Raw genomic sequence first — 15,589 nt, 5'->3', positions numbered from 1 at the left:
TTTATGTGGCTTCTGGAGACCAAAGCACAGGCCACTGTGCTCATACAGCTAACAGTGGACTCACGGAGCTGTCCCTGAGCCCTGTTTGCATGTGCTTACGTCATGGTGTTCAATTGCTGTGGTCTGGATACCCAGCAGTGTATGAGGTCCAAGCTGCTGTTCCTTCTCTGGTTTGGTCAGGCTGGCTAGCCCAAGAGATCCTCCTGCCTCTGCTTCCCCTGTTCAGATGTCAGGTGGCAAGCACTTCCACATCAGGCTACCACATGGGTCTTGGGTCTGAATTCAGGTTCTCATTCTGGTGGCAAGAACTTTACCCACGGAGGCATTTCCCCACCTCTATCAATAGTTTCCTATAACTTTATTAAGTAGCAACTTGATACTGAATTTTATAAGGCATTTTTCATCATCTATCAATAGGATTACTTAATCTTCTATCAATGTGTTAAATTGTATTGGTAATTTTCTTCTTTTTAAAGATTTATCTATCTCTCTATTTATTTATTTTCTATGAATACACTGTAACTGTCTTCAGACAAATCCAGAAGAGGGCATCAGATCCCATTAGATGGTTGTGAGCCACCATGTAGGTTATTGGGCATTGAACTCAGGACCTTTGGAAGAATAGTCACTGCTCTTAACCACTGAGCCATCTCTCCAGCCCATATTGGTAATTTTCCGATGCTAAGCTGATTGTGAGGTGATAGAGGAAAGCCTACACATATATAAAATGTAATATATGCTCACTTTAGATGATGTCACTGATGAATACCCTTTCCAGGACCGAAGCCTGCTCCTCTGTGAAGCTGGGGAGTACCTTTCACTTCTAGACTATAAAACTTGATTTGATTAAGGTCATTTCTTCTTCATTGTCTGGGTGAAGATTAATGAAATCACCTCAGCCTGGGCGCTTTTGTGGGCAGGTTTGTAGCATGAATCGGCTGTTTTTAAGTTATTGTGTCTCTTAGACTTGCTTAGCTACCTGTGTCCTCTTACCAATTTCTTGGAAATTTTCCACTGTATCTATCACTTGATAAATTCACTCACTTAAAACGTTTGTAGGAACTACTATTGTCTGTTTGATGCCCCTCTTTGTTTAGAATGGAAATTCAAGCCGTGTCTTTCTGTTCCCTATTAATTTTTCTGGGGGTAATTCATTTTGCTGGTCTATTTAAGGGAGTGAATTTACATTCACTAATTATTTTTCTTTGAAGGTTTCTTTTTTTATCCCATTAATTCCTGCCCTGTCTTTATTGTGTCTTCCTCTGTGTTTTCTTCTAATCCAATTTGCTATTGTCCTGCTAATTTTTAGACAGCTTTTGAACCATTGCTTCTGGCCTTTTTCCCCCTCACAGTATAATGTCTGAGTCTACAGCTCAAAGCACTGCCCAACCATCTCTCTGTCTCTGTCTCTCTGTCTCTGTCTCTGTCTCTCTCTCATACATACATATTATAATATAAATATATAAAGTTATATATATATATACATATATATGTATATGAGAGAAAGAGAGAATGAGGTGGAACTCTTAGTGAAGGTGCCCTGGGGCTCTGTTTCCTGTCTCTGCAGACCCCAGCTTCCCCCCACCCTAGCACTTCGCCCTTCACCCACCAAATCCCATCATGAGTCCCGTGGGTCCCATGTGAGGCTCTTCACCTCATAGTAGACAGAAAGCAGAGTGTAAAGAAGGAACTTCATACCACACACAACTCTCAAAGCCATGCCTTTGGTGCCTGCTTCTTCCACCTGGGTCTTCCTTCCTATGGTATTCAGAGCCTCCTAATTTAGCATCATAATTAGCAACTAAACACTCAACGCAAGCCTGTGAGGATCCATTTCATATTTAACCAATTATATTCTACCATTGTCCATCCCATGATAAAAACTGCCTTGAGTTCATCTCCAAGAGCACCCTACATTCAAAAAGTTCACGGTTCCGAACGTCAGAAATTCAAATCCTCTGGGAGACACATGGCCAAGGAGATCCCCTGTAAAATAAGAAACAGAAAAAGAAGAAAACTCCCTTATTTACAAGAGAGAAGGGCACAGAGCTAGGGATGTCTTTCCCAGTATGGCGGTGCAAGTGAGAAGGAGACAATGGTAGAGAAAGATCATAGCAAAGAATGACCCCAAACCCAGTAGGGCAAATACTAAACCGAGAAGATCTGTGTCTATCATCCAGAGTGGGTAGTATCACGATGTGAGCTCCAAAAGCCATAGGAAGCTTTTTTCCTAATGCTTTGTCATCTGAAGCTCACACGGCCTTTGTCTTGTCCTGGCTCCACCCAAAGTCTGGGATTTCCCTCTGATACATGTTTTATGTTCCTAGTACCACCCAAATCTTGAGAAATACAGTAAAAGTTAGGAGACACAGTCAGGACTTCATACATTCCCCTCCCATGGGCTTCCTGTTGGGAATCTAAGCCTGCGTGTTCCCTAGTCTCCTGAGCCATTTGAAATCTAGCTAGAAGCCTATATGTCCTTGAAATTCTTGCATTCTTCACATCTGCCAAACCAGCATCAGGTAGATGGCACCATGTTCCACGCCAAGCCTGAGAAGTGGGGGGGCGATGCCGTGGCTACAGCGGCCTCTGAGTATCCTGGTGGCAAAGGAGGATGAAATGAACCAGGAGGAAACTGGGCTCATATGTGTCTGTTCTTCCACATCCATGAAACTTCCGTGCATGGAGACCGTCCGATCCGTGAAGAACCCTCAAGATGGCATCCCTGTCTTCCCTAGCAATTGGCTTCTTTTTCATAGGAGTCAATATTTAAGTGGGTTCCCAGGATTTGTAATAATTAAGAATCCTGTGAGAATTTGGTTGTACAATCTGTGATCCATTTCTACCACCTGCAACGGGGTGAGGGAGCCGCTGAGAAACACTTATTTAAAAAGGGGCTCCCCCAAGTTGTTTGGTGTTTCTCTGATCAGGTTTTGAAAAGGTCCTGATGAAGATTTGGAGCCTCCCAAAAGATGAAGCTGTTCTTGCCGGCTCTGTGAGATACACATCTAACAATGGTCATTTCTAACACAGACAGCCGACTCTGAACCTAACATTTTTACAGGACTGCACTACCCATTCTTTTGGACTGGATTTAACTATAGAGAAGGGGAAAAATCAAACCCATCAGTAATTAGAACACATTGGCTTCTTGTTCTCTTGCAAACATTCGGGGTCAGCTATCCGGGTCGAATACTGTAATCCTATGAAACTGAGGGAACTGGGCTACTTCTACTCATCCTGAGACTCCCAGAGTCAGGCGATAATCTTCATCATTTGAAATAAGGGCTCCAGCACCTGCTGCTACATCCATAGTCCGCCCAACAAAAGACAGCTAAGTGGAAGCAGGTAATGTTCCCTTTTCTCCTAAAGCATACTCATGGGGGGCTGCTTCTGCTTACATTCCGTTTCTCTTACTGAGAAGGAGGCTTGAAAACTCCAGTGTTTGTGTAGACCAACTTAAATCAGAGATGTGCCAATGTAGAGAACCAGATACCAAATATTGGATTAAAACCAGCAGTGACCACATATTTCCCCTGTTGGAAAGGAATCTTTAGCTAGGTTCTGTGAGAATACCCACTCCTGACCTTACTGCTGTGTTTTCACACTAACACTCTGTGGTGTCATGGCTCCTCTTCATTCATGCTCAGAAGTATCCAGAGCGATGTGATTCCTGAAGGTTTCGGAGAGAGGCTCAGCATGAGTAGGAACAAGTCCAGTGGAAGTTCGGGGTTTTAGTGGAGTCTTCACATTTGTTCGGTTGCCCAGCAGCCCCCGTTCCAGAGCCTAATAGACACAGATCTGAAGTGTGAGGAAAGGCGAGACCTGGTGTGAACAGGTGGTCCTCAGCAGATCTAAGATCGATTTGCCATTGGAAGGGCTGAGGGAAAAAAAGAAGGTCTGAGACCCCGACAGTGGGTCTTGGTAGAACTGGGACATTGTGGGTCTGAGAAACTGTGCTGTGATCTCTCCCTAGTGCTGTTGCATTGAAGAAAACAGATCAGAACAAAGAGATGAATGGTAGGCTTACTTGCATTGCAGGCTATACGGCAGCGTCTTAAGGTCCAGGGCAGAGTGCTGTTAAGAAGGATGAATAGGAAACCAGGGCTTTCATTTCATGGCAGCCAGGAACAAGCCCTCCATCCCTCCTGTGTTGATTAATACCATACAGAGAGTCTGGACTTCTGCTCTTACCAGGCATCAAAAGAATCCAATCCCTTCCCATAGGCCTGATAGCAAAAGAGGCCTAGCAGATAGTCAGCTTAAGCCACTGCGCCGGCCTAATGAGCCCAGTCTCCCTCAGCAGGCATCATGGACAGCGAGAAGACATAATGAGGCCCCTTCTCTTCACTACAGAAACCATCAGAAGCCTAGCAGAGAAGTTTATTGTCTTCCTAGACCTCCACACAGCAATAATGAGGAAGCTACTCCCGCTGGGTACAAAGACTAGCCTGAGCATTAACCAAATCTGCCATGTGGCCGCGTCTCTCTACCCTACCACGTAGCGTCCAGGGATTCCTGCTAAAAATACATCATTTAAATAAAATCTAGAGTCTGTGACAACATCTAAATGTCCAGGTTGGGATTCAAACACTGTTCATTAAGCAAAGGAAAAGGAAGATCCGGCTGTCTACAGATGCACCTGGGACAGCAGACACAGCAGAAGTAGATGAGAAGGTTTGGAATATGTTGTTACAAAAATGTATGAAAGAGCCAACCTTCTCTGTCCCGATGGCAGGGGTGGTCAGACAAGCACAGCCCTCTCAGGAGCCCTACCACGACAAGACCAGAGAACACCCAGATGACAGAAAGCATCCAGACAGCGGCCTGTACAACAAGGGCCCCCCCCTACTCCAGCTATTCTGGCTACCTAATGATGCCCAACATGAATAGCGACCCATACATGTCAAACGGATCCCTCTCTCCACCCATCCCGAGGACGTCAAATAAAGTGCCGGTGGTGCAGCCCTCACACGCGGTCCACCCTCTTACCCCCCTCATCACGTACAGCGACGAGCACTTTTCTCCAGGATCACACCCGTCACACATCCCGTCAGATGTCAACTCCAAACAAGGCATGTCCAGACACCCTCCAGCTCCTGAAATCCCCACCTTCTACCCTCTGTCTCCGGACAGCGTTGGACAGATCACCCCACCCCTTGGCTGGTTTTCTCATCATATGATTCCTGGTGCCCCTGGCCCCCACACAACTGGCATCCCTCATCCAGCTATTGTAACACCTCAGGTCAAACAGGAGCACCCCCACACGGACAGTGACCTAATGCACGTGAAGCCTCAGCATGAACAGAGAAAGGAGCAGGAGTCAAAAAGACCTCACATTAAGAAGCCTCTGAATGCTTTTATGTTATACATGAAAGAAATGAGAGCGAATGTGGTAGCCGAGTGCACGCTAAAGGAGAGTGCAGCTATCAACCAGATCCTGGGCAGAAGGTGGCACGCCCTCTCCCGGGAAGAGCAGGCCAAATATTATGAATTAGCACGGAAAGAAAGACAGCTACATATGCAGCTCTACCCAGGCTGGTCAGCGAGAGACAATTATGGCAAGAAGAAGAAGAGGAAGAGAGAGAAGCTCCAGGAATCTACGTCAGGTACAGGTCCCCGAATGACAGCTGCCTACATCTGAAACATGGTGGTAAACGAGGCTCATTTCTAACATGCAAAGCCAAGGCAGCGACCCCAGGCCCTCTTCTGGAGATGGAAGCTTGTTGAAAACCCAGACTGTCTCCACAGCTTGCCCGGCTGACCCCAAGGAGCACTGACAGCAACTTTACCCTGAGGTCACTGCTAGCGCTGACCCACAGACACAGTCACTGCCAGCCCTCCTCTCTGTCTACTGCAAGCGCTGACTTCCAAAAGAAAGCCGAAAATGGTGGTTTCTGAAAAAGGAAAAAAAAAATAGAATAAAAAGCTCGTGGGAATGCCAGCAGGCCGTGCCCACTGAGTGGCATTGCTTCCGGTCCCCGTACGCTTCTCGGGCATCTTCTGCGCAGACCTGTCACCCTCCAGCAAGGACAGACAGTACCTTGGCTGTGTTTGCCTTGTCACGTGTGTCTAGAGCCAGCGACCAGAGCAGGCACCAGCATCCTGGCGTGAGAGTTGTGGAAGACTCCTCTTGTTCCTGTCTTCATTTTCCTCTCTTCAAGTCTTTATTTAACAGTACACAAGGATCAAGTTTGTGTTTGCTTCGTTTTCTTTTTTTTTAACTTGAATTTTTAAATTTCCTTTTTTAAAAAATTTTTATTTTCCTTGTATATTTTTTTTGCTAGCTCTGAGCTTTTAAATGAAATTCATAGGTCTGGAAGAGTTTGAAATAAAAACAGGATGAAAAGAAAAAAAAATAACAATTAAACACCTCATTCTAATGTGAATTTTCCCCTCACGCCTTTATCAAGCCAGAGACAGTCCTTTGTCCCTCAGGACAAATAGTCTTTCCCTGTGTCCCTTATCCCCTTCCCCTTCTCCCTCGTCCCCTATCTCCTGTCTTTGTCTCTAATTTCCTGTCCTCTGTCCCTCTGGGTCAAATAAATCTCCTTTGTGCTGAGAACTCAGGCTTTGAGGTCCTGAGACAAAACTGTTTCTTATACCTGTTCATTGACACCTAGGCTGATTCCATAGCCTGGCTGTTGTCACCATGAACTGCCATGTAAGTGTCTCTGTGACATGTTGACTTAAGATTCCTTTGGGCATATATATCAGGGGTGCCATATCTGGATCTCACGACAGTTGGTCTTTCAGTTTTTTAAGCTCCATGGTTACTTCCATATATCTGGACTAATTTACACCCCTGCCAGCAGTGGATAAGTGTCCCCTACCCCAGCAACCTCGCTAACACTTGTTGTTTCCCTAAAGATAATCATCCGACTAGACTAAAATCCAGTCCCAATGTAGCTTTAGCTGTCACTTCCCCAGGCTAAAGATGTCGGGCATTTTGTTTGTCTTTCTGTTTGTGTTTTCATGTTTGTTGGCCATTTGTGTTTTATCTTTCGAGCAGTGTCTGTTCATCTCATTCATCCACTTGCTGATTATGTCATTTGGGTTTGGAGACCATACATACATATATATATATATATATATATACACTCCATAGTAATCCTCTATCAGATGTATTATATATATATATAAAATAAGAATTATAACCATATACAAAAAACATATACATATAATACAAATTATAATCCAAGCCTAAGAGTTAAAACTGCTTAAAGATGAACTAAAAATAGAGGTTGTACTCTTGTATAAAACACAAAGCTTTTAGGAAAAAAAAAAAAGAGAGAAAATTTCTCTGACTTAAGACTTAGAGGAGAGTTCTTAGGACAATTCATATTCAAAATGGAGAAATCGAGCAGTCAAATTTCATTAAAATTAAAAACGTCTGCTTTGGGGAAAACCACACGGAAAGTGCTTGGTCACAGTGCAGGCTTGCAAAACGACGTGCCTGGGCCTGGATATTAATGCACATTAAATCACAATTAGAAGCTTAGAGTTAGTCGGGTGGAAATAGTGACGAGGGTCCAGATGTCCTTAGCATCTATTACCAGCAACACCCCAATGCCTTAATGCAGCGTAGATTCAAAAACAGAAGAAGCGGGGGGGGGGGGGGGACATGGAGGAGGAATTTCTGTGGCTCACACCATGCGTACAGACTCAGGAAGCCAAAGTGAGCGTACGCTTTCAGAGTGGGGAAAAAAAAAGCAGCTCTAAATTCCATTCTGTGTCTGAAGTGTATGCTCAGACATGCATGATGGTTCCTGCCCCCAAATTTCTGCCTGGAATGTAGGGTCCTGGGAACAGCAGGGCCCACAGAGGATGTCTTAGATGATTCATTTACATAAAAACCTTTCAGAGCTTGGATTTGTTACAAACGGTTCAGAAGGTTGCGGGGAGAGCGAACACACCCAATCTTTAGCTTTCTTGTCTTAACTCACTTTTCCTGTTCTCTGCAGATGTCCGTTGCTGTACATTTTATTAGACTGCAGTCGGTCTCAGCCTTCCTGGCTGCAGGGGAACTATGTAAACAGAGCACCTCTTCACATATAGGATATGTACACAGGAAGCTGGGCTGGAGGGACATCTCAAAGGTACAGCACTTTCCTCAAATGCTGGAAGCCCCGGGTTCAGGCTTCAGCAAGGGAGGCAGGATAAGGAGGGGGATCAGGCAGGAGACAGCCAGATATATAATCAAATGTGGAAAGTGTGGGAGTCAAAGAAAGGCAATAGAGACAAGATAAACAAGGAATATGTCTGAGAGAGAGAGAGAGAGAGAGAGAGAGAGAGAGAGAGAGAGAGAGAGAGAGAGAGGAAACAGAGCACGGGACTGTGGCAGGAACTGTGGGCTGGAGAGATCTTCCCATAGATCTATACAATGGTCCTGCAGCACAAAAACCTGAGTTCAAATTCTAAGCACCCATGTGAAAATTCAGGCACGACTGTACAAGTGCCAGTCACCCCAGAGCTGTGGAAAGCAGAGGTAAGACCACAGCCTAGCAACCAAATAAAGAACCCAGTGAGTTTCAGGCTCAGTAAGAGATCCTATCTCAAGGGAATAAGGCAGAGAGTGATAAACTAGAATACCATTCTCCTCCAGCCTTCACATGCACACACACATACACACAAACACACACACACACACACACACATGCACCCATACACACACACACACACACACACACACACATGCACCCATACATACACACACACACACACACACACACACATGCACCCATACACACACACACACACATGCACCCATACATACACACACACACACACACACATGCACCCATACACACACACACACACATGCACCCATACACACACACACACACACACACACGCACCCATACACACACACACACACACACACACACGGGCACACAAGCTTGCAGATGAATTCATCCACTCCACCTCCTTCACTAAAAGTAGTAGTCATTATCTCTCATGTGACAGTCAAAAGAGACAAAGATTTTACATGTTTCTTACCAAAGAAGTTGAGCCCTATTCATTAATTATTCTCCACTCCAAAAGGGAAATGAACAGTTACATGCCAATGGTCAGGACTAACAGCTATCAATTCAGTAATACTCAGGAAGGCAGGCAGCCAGCCCCAGAATCTGCACTCAGAACTGAATGGGTAAAAATAAAGTCTAATAAAATGTACAGAAGCAGAGCTGGAATGCTGGGATCTTACCTTAAAGGGTGCGTCCCCCGGATCCCCAGTGCAAGATCAACGGAACCACAGAAGCCTCACACCCTCTGCCCTAGTGAGTTCCTTGGACTCCATGAGTAACTGAATTTGTTCTGTGGTGGCTGCTGATGGTGGCATTGGCCTGAACTGAGAAACACAAACGACCTGAGAAGGCCACAGTGGGGAGAGCTCCCTGGGGTTCTTCCTCAGCCCCAAGGAAGCTGTGCTCTGAGGTGCTAAGGCTCTGGCTGGATCTACCCTCTTCTCAGAAAGATGAGAACTCGGTTTCAAGTGTTCATTCTTGAACCCACATCTTTCTCACTAAAGGATGCACCAGGCTGTGGAGTCCAGTCCTGCTCAGGGACCATCTAGTTTTTACCCTGTGAGCACTTCTAAGGTATAGAAAGTCTAGGCCAAAAGTCCCACGTCAGAATGGGGAAACTGAGATTTGAAGCCTGGCCTGTTATCTGAGCTCAGCTTTTAATCCCCTTCATTATATTCCTTCTCCCAAGTGTACAGATTATCCCGGAGGAAGAATGACACCTAAGGGTTTGAGACCAGGTTAGTCTTCAGGGAACCAAAGACCATGGGTCTGCCTTGGTACAGGTACTCATTAAGACCTTGGTGTGGGTCCTGTTGTATGGTAAGCCCTGGCACCGAGGGTCAGGGACCACCTGTTCTATTCAGAACATCAATTGTCCGTAATCAAGCCCATGTCACTAGGTTTGAGATGTTCACCATGGCTATGGGAAGCTTTTAAAGTCACCTGGCTTAGCGAAAAGGGCATAGGATTTAAACTCAGTCACTGGGAGTGAAGGACAAGAGCCTCTTTCTTGAACTGCTACAGATCAGGGTGAACGGACTGTCTCCGCTCAACCCCACACATACTTAACTCTTCCATGTGCCCCTTAGTCTCTCTGTGACGCAGTTTCTCTAAACGTACAAAGCGGGTACAGACGAAATGTGCTTCTCTCGCCTGGGGAAGGCACATTTGCAAAATGCTTGGGAGTTTGCAAGGCATACTTGCAAAAAAATGCAGGGCACACTTCCTCAGGCATGCCCTGAGGAAGTGTTTCTTCTTTCAGCTCCAGCCCCCACACGTGGCCCCTGGGATGCAGAGCTTACCTCTTATTGCTAAACTATGAGCACTAAGGACAGCCTTTTTCTTCAGCAGTAAAAAGCACAGCCTTTCCTGTCTCCCTTCCAGTAACTCCCTTTTGAGGATGGATAGCTTCAATAAACAGACTTTAAAAGCACCAAGGCCGTGGATGGTGTCCCATAGCTTTAATTACCCTATTACATATTTGAACCTCTGCTTACATGTCCATTAAATGGGTAACCTCATGAGGCCTCCTTAGTATTGTATAGCAGGGTAGGAATATCGTGTTAGCACTGAATGCTGCACAACCGGTAACTTAACACCACTCCTCCCCTCTGCCCCCTTCATCACACCTCCCTCCTGCCTCTGATTCACCACCACCAACCACCTCAGTCATCTCTGCCCTTAAAGTGGCAAGGAAGCCACCCTCCTATTTCTCTGTGCGTCCTGGTTTCTCTACCTCACCCTTCTCAGTGGTCCCAGCATTCCCTCAGACTCTCCCACACACATCCTCTGTGTCTCAGAGCAGTTCTTGTCCTCTCTTTCTTGCCACCCCACCCCACCCCCTGCCTTCCCCAAGGCACCTGGCAGGAAACTCTTCCCTTCCCTTCCCACCCTATTCCCTTAGGTGACATGCATTGCACAGGGGTATTATTTCTCTTGGCACAGGTATCCAGCTGTCAAAGAGACAGATAGGTCTTGGCTGCAAGGCGGGAAGGGAGGTAAGGAAATGGGACCCAAATGGAAAAGGGCCCCTGGCCAGGAACTTGAAGAGGTGAGGAGGGTGTGAACAGAGGCAGCAAGGGAGCAAACACAGATCTTTATTTGAGAATCCAGACTCTCCATCACCCCCTCTTGTTACCCAGGGGAGCAAGTCCAAGTCAAATGCACAAAGCAGGGGGGTTGGTGGGCAGGCTCTAAGGTGAAAGGTTTCCTGGCCTGAAGTCTCATTGCCAATTAATTTTTCATTTGTATTTTCCACCTTCAAAACAGAGGATGGGATGGTGATGAAGATTAAATTGCTGAATACTTCTAGCGGATACAACAGCCCTAGTAAGCTACTAGTAATGGATCTACTGGTGACCAGCTGTATGACTTTGGGGCACTTGCTTCTGCTTTGTGGCACCTGCATTTTGGGGAGAATCAAATGAGGGAAGATCTAGGAGGGGGGGAGTTATTCAGAACCCTTCTGTTTGCCTTGGACAGAAATAACTGGAAACCAGATTAAACAAAAGCAGGGACAATCTCAGACCAATCAGCATCTACATGTGGCTCAGTTGCCAAGCCACGGGCTCCCACCCTTGCCCCTCTTCTCCCTGCCACCCACATTCATCCCCTCTTTCCATCTCAGCCTCAACCATTGCCCACAAAGTTTATTCTACTTCATTTCACCTAAGTCCTGTTTGCTTTTTCAAAAACACATGGTTTCATTCCCTACCCCACCCCTACCTCCCCATAAGCTGGATCCATGGAAAGACAAACCCTGGAAATAGAAACCTCATCAATCCTTTGGTCAGGACTTTGACAGACTTGCCTAGAGTTTTCAGTCCTCACCCTTATCTGATCATTTCCAATGTTTACTCTTCCATCCAGTTGGGCTACTTCTGTTTGTGTAGATTGAGTTCAAATTTACTTTCCAGTGAGCAACACTTAAACATTCTTAGGAAGTTTCTGGAAGGGCAACCAGATCTAGGTTAGTAGACATGACACTGCATTCGTGACACTCTGAAAAGTTGAGCTCAGTCCCCTTATTCAGCCTTCACCCACTTCTACCCTAGACAGGCCCTCATGTAAACAAACCCTCTGTGTCCAGCTATCTGCCTCACCCAGTCTCCCAAATCAATATGTACCCCCTATACAATGGGAAACTCTGGGCCATCCTACATGTCTTGACTCAGGGATGACCCCAGGAAAATAGGTCCCTTTTTCTCTATCCCTAGAATAATTTAGCAAAACGTAATGTCCTGGTTAACTTTAACTTTCCATTTGACACAGCCTAATGTCATCTCATAGGAGATCCTCAGCTGAAAGACTGCCTACATTTGATTGGCCAATGGGCATGCATACAGTGATTCATAATTAGTATAAGAGGGCCCAGTCCACTGTAGGCGGCACCATTCCCTGAAGGTGGCCCTGAACTGTATAAGAAAGCAGCTGACTATAAAGCTAGTCTTCAAGTCATCTACAAGCAGCATCTTCTTAATTTATGATGTGATTCCTTGGTTAAGGCTAATGCTGTGTAGAATGGTAAGGAGGCTTGCCCCCGAGTTCCTTCTTGTTTTCCTGTCTTCAATTTTCTCCATGATCAACTATGACCCAGAACGTGAAGCAAGCTCCTTCCTCTCTTAACTTGTTTGTGGTCATGGTATTTGTGACAGTGACAGAATGAAACTAGAATGTATCATATATTGTGGCCATTCATGTCTATTCTTCTTAATTATGAACTTCTTAAGGTTGGAAACTGTTATAGTCCCCTTCCTCCCTCTTAAGACTTCCACAGATCCTGGAATACAGTAATACTCAAAGACTATAAAATGAAACAGGACATTATCTTCAAAAGTAGTGTGTGTGAATGAGCTTTATATTTTGTTTAAGACCGGTTGGCTGAGCCACCATACTCTGTTTTGTTCCACTGCTATGTAATATCATAGCTCTAAATGACAATGGTGGTCTTACTACCTCTGCCAGAGTGTGTGAGTTAGCAGGCTGGGAGAGGTGTGGTCCACTCTAGGTCTGGGTCTGGCACTGGGCTGCTGTCTGACAAGAAACGTGGGAAGAACACAGGCCACGAGCAACTGTTGGACTGTGGCAGCATAGCAGGTAGCATTTTCTTCATGGCTCTCGGGCCTTTTGTGTGATACCTGGGTCTGAATTGGTTGGGCTCCCACACGGCATGGTGGCCTCAGTTCAGCTGTGTGGCGTACATGGAGACTAGACTCCAGAGAAGATGATTCAGGATAAGCCAACAGAACCTGCATCAGCATTTATGACCTATGCTCAGAAGCCAGTGGCACTCTTCCATTGTCCCTTGTTAGTCAAAACAATCCCAATACCCATTTAACTTCAAGACAAGGAAACAGATAAAGACAAGGTCAATCTCTGGGACCCATAGAGTGGAAGAAGAGAAACAATTCCTGACGTTGTCCTCTGACACCCACATGTGCACCACGACACACACATGTACAGAGAGAGAGAGAGAGAGAGAGAGAGAGAGAGAGAGAGAGAGAAGGAGGAGGAGGAGGAGGAGGGGAAGGAGGAGGGAGGGAGAGAGAGACGTAGAGAGACGGACAGACAGACAGAGAGAAAGACAGAATGAGAGAGAGACAGAGAGAAAGAAAGGGGGTAACAATGATTAAAAGGAAACGTGCATAAGCAGCAATTAGAAATCGATTCTGGACCTTGTTCTTTTTGAGCAGGACTTGGCACACTCTACTCTGGCCCCTTACACCCCCTACAGTGACACTAATCACAGGGAACTGTTTCCACTAACTCATCTGCCCACCTCCTTTCTTAAATTCTGTCTCTCTTAGAACCTTAAAAAAAAACAAATAAGGTTTTCTGCATCATGTTTGGGCATCCTGTGAATGCAGTATCACCAGACATCCAGAAGAAGGTGTTGGAGTCCCCAGGGACTGGAGTTATGTGATTTGCAAGCTACCTGGTGTGGATCCTGGATACTACAAGTCCCCTGCAAGAGAAGCAAGTACTCTTAACCTCTGACCATCTCTCCCACCCTAGTGTCCTTCCTCAACTGTACTTACTATTCTCAGTGCCTAAGACTACTCTACTACTAGTACAGTATTAATAGTTATTAATGATTAGTATAAATACTATTAGTACAGCAGTACTCTCTGATACAAAGAACACAGTAGAGGGAGTGCTGGCTTTACAAGAATAAATATACAAACAAATTTGAACAGGGTGGGCTGATATCATTCCATATTATTTTCCAAAGGGAATCATGGAATCTGACGTTCCTAAAACAAGAACTCTTTCAGAAAGCAACAACAACAAATAACCAGTGTTTTCACTAGAAATTCCACAAAGACCCGGGGATTCCTTATCCCTTGGCTTCTGGACTTCTCCATAAACTCTCCACTGTAAAGTCGCTGTTGGATTCAGAAAGTCTCTCTTGCTCTACTAGGCCAACAGCCAGAGGCTGCCGGGCCTCTAGACACAGGCACAAACGTGCAGGGTGGAGTCCATGATAGCAAGGATCCAGGCCCAGCTGGAAGTCAGCCATGGGCTCTCCTAGAGCAAGAGGCTGCAGGAAGTGGAGGAAGAGGGAAGTCATCAGGTTGGCAAGCCCCGCCCTCTTCCAGTTCCCAAGAGGTCAGGCAAATGTCATCAGATGATTTTTTTCCAAGCATGAACAAGGGCTCTAATAGGATTCTAAGAGGAGATAGCTCACCATTCACACACACACACACACACACACACACACACACACTACACACTACACACTACACACACACCATTCTTTTACAATTCAAACTTCAGAGATCCCAGGTTGTTAGATTCACTATCTGCAAGACCCACACCCACAAGAAATGGCCACTCAAAGGACCCAGGTTCACACTCCCATAGGCGCCCCCCTGGACTTTTTCAAGGTTAGAGAACCACACAGCTTCAGGCATATCTGAGGGAGATGGTATAGAATGATCTTTGGTAGCATGATGGTACCCAGCTTTTGCTGAGCCTGGTCCAAATATGTGTTGCATCTCTCTGTCTGAATATTCTTCCCAGCAGCCAGAGCACTTTGTTTTCCATTCCCTTCACATAACTCAGTTTGGAGCTTTCCAATTTCTTGCTCTCTGCCATTTAACACACACGGCCATAAAACACAGAGGCATTTTCCATGATCTTTAGTAAATGATGCAGTGTCTGGCAGCGTCTCCATGACCAAAGCCATCCTTGGGAAAAGTTCTCATTCAAACACTCTACAAGTTGTTTTGCCCCGGCGGATCCTTAGACTTGGACATTCTCGGGCAATCTGGATCTTATTTTAACCGAAACTCGTTTATTCTCCTCAGAACAAAAGAATTCCAGCAATTCGACAGTTCTTCACATTACTGTGTCACCAGCCAGAGACTTCCTGCACTCTGAGAAACAAGGCAGTGTGGCTTGGGAGGTCAGAAATAGAGATGATGCCTGGTGGTTGTTGGGGGCATCTGTTTCTAATTGTTCTCATTCTCCATCTGAGGAGCCACACAGACAGGAACTGAACTCCAATGCACATTACTACCGAGAGCTTTCAGGCTAGATTTAATCCCAGAGCCGCAAGC

General features: G+C 45.7%; 1 pseudogene across 1 annotated transcript; it reads left to right on the top strand.

Annotated features, from left to right (window-relative positions):
* Positions 1 to 4,731: 4,731 nt before the first annotated feature.
* LOC308434864 (lymphoid enhancer-binding factor 1-like) lies at positions 4,732 to 5,644 on the top strand (annotated as a pseudogene). The gene has a single exon. The product of its transcript is annotated as a lymphoid enhancer-binding factor 1-like (transcript).
* The last annotated feature ends 9,945 nt before the right edge of the window (positions 5,645 to 15,589 follow it).

Source organism: Micromys minutus, assembly GCF_963924665.1.
Source record: "Micromys minutus genome assembly, chromosome: 22".
In the NCBI taxonomy this organism is placed as follows: Eukaryota; Metazoa; Chordata; class Mammalia; order Rodentia; family Muridae; genus Micromys; species Micromys minutus.
The sequence above is the reverse complement of the archived record's forward strand: the minus strand, read 5'-3'. Positions and strand labels throughout refer to the sequence as shown.